The 2,039-nt window shown below is 42.8% G+C and overlaps 1 non-coding gene across 1 annotated transcript; it reads left to right on the top strand.

Moving 5' to 3' along the window:
* The first annotated feature begins 556 nt into the window (after positions 1–556).
* Positions 557–629, top strand: Trnaa-ugc (transfer RNA alanine (anticodon UGC)). Its single transcript has one exon. It is a non-coding gene; the product is annotated as a tRNA-Ala (tRNA).
* Positions 630–2,039: the final 1,410 nt, after the last annotated feature.

The following is a 2,039-nucleotide window of genomic DNA, read 5'->3' on the forward strand; positions in this document are numbered from 1 at the left end:
ATGTGCCCCTGCCCCTTCCTAAGGGACTCATGGAGGCTATAGCTTTACTGGATAGTCCTCACACTTCCTGGCCTTCAAAAGAAAAAGAGCCGAACAATGGATGTCAAAAGGGCTGAGGGACCAGACCCAAGCCCTAAAGTCTGGCGACATGGTGCTGAAGTTTCCCACAATCCTTTGGGTTAAGAGCAGAAATTACTGGGGGGGGGAGGGTGGGGGGAAGGAGAACCTAAGTGTCCGCCAAGAAGCTCCTATAAACTCCTGCATCAGAAGTGGACACAGTTGGCCCCCAGCATGGGTGAAGGGCTGCAGCAGTTCTGGGGGATTTGGGGGCCAGAGAATGCGCAAGAGGAGCAGCAACAGCTTGGAAATGCCAGCTCTCCATCTCCTGAAGCACCCGCCATGCCGACTATGCCCAAAACACCAGAGTCTCGGTGCCATCCACGTCTGGGAGAAAAGACTAGGCAGCTGAACCCCATCCCTTCCCCGAAGGCTCTGAGTGTGGACTGTGTCCACTCCCTGGGGTGTTAGACTCAACTGGCAAAGAGGGAAGGGGACTGGGGATGTAGCTCAGTTGGTAGAGTGCTTGCCTTGCATGCACAAGGCCCTGGGTTCAATCCCCAGCACCACCACCAAAGACAAAAAAAAAAAAAAGAGTGGGAAAGAAGCCTTGACGTGAGTTTGAATAAAATGTTAAATGAATTCTAAATCCTAAAGTGACCTGAAAAATCAGAGTTTTGAACTGAAAAAAAAAAAATAACATGAATAAGCTTAAGTTGTCTGCATTTGCCACAAGGGACTCAGTGTGACTAACAATTTTCTGTTAAACTTCACTGTTGTGACCATAACTGTCAAATGTGCTGGAGGTTATCAATTATTTCATCCATGTCTGTGTCAAACAAGGATATTTTCCCTGGCTCACCTGAGGCACTCTTCCTGGGATCCCCAACATGTACCACTGGAGTGATCACATGAAACCAGACCCACTGAATTTAGGGACAGGGGTCAGGCATGACATCAGGACACTACAGGTAAGAGATGACACTACACTACAGGTAAGAGATGGCATTACTTTGATTATAGTCTGTAGGCCTCTTCAAAGGCAGATGAGGGTGAGACTAGGGAAGTCATTGCACTCCCTTATCCAATTTGCAGCCCAGGTTAAACAACAGGAGGCCAAGAGGAGCACATGGATTCACAGCATATCTACTCCAAACCAGGTCTGTATACAGGCACAGATCCAAGAACTGCTTGATACAGTACATGGAAAGATACACACAGGAATTGAGAGGAAGAATTTACAGTGCTTAGACAAATTTGACAATAATGGTACATCTGTTGAAACTAATAGTTTAAAAAAGCATATTTCTGTTTTTCACTTTCATCCATTGACTTGAAAATGTCTTCATTTTCATTTTTACATCATTCTAGTATTTCAATTTTATAAAGGTATTGGTCATCAATGACAATGAACTGGGAAAAGTGCTCATCACCAAAATCAGTGTCTAATGAACTGATCCAAATGTTAAGGTCTTTAGGTCTGTTGATTAAAATCTAATAACTAGCCAGGTAGAGTGGCACACACCTGTAACCTCAGCAACTCAGGTGGCTTTGACAGAAGGATCGAAAGTTCAAGGCAAGTTCAGAGATTTTGGAAGGCCCTAAGCAACTTAGTGAGACCCTGTCTCAAGATAAAAAATAAAAAGTGCTGGGCATGTAGCAGTGGTAAATTACCCCTGGTTTAAATATCCACAGGGAAAAAAAAGAAAGAAAGAAAGAAAGAAGGAAGGAAGAAAGGAATGAAGTCCAAATTAAATGTGAGGATGTAGATATAAAACTTAAAGACTAACTAGTAAATTAATTAGCAATCATTATGTTCTTCATACATAAAGCAATTTAATGTCTTTTCTTTTTCCTCATCCACTGATTCATAGGCATCCACAACGTAATAAATACCAGTTAATCGAATACCAACAGCCTACCAGTTTCTTGTGATGTTAAATTCATTCCATTGACAATGAGAAAATTCTATCCAAAGTCAA

Source organism: Ictidomys tridecemlineatus, chromosome 7 (assembly GCF_052094955.1).
Source record: "Ictidomys tridecemlineatus isolate mIctTri1 chromosome 7, mIctTri1.hap1, whole genome shotgun sequence".
Lineage (NCBI taxonomy): Eukaryota > Metazoa > Chordata > Mammalia > Rodentia > Sciuridae > Ictidomys > Ictidomys tridecemlineatus.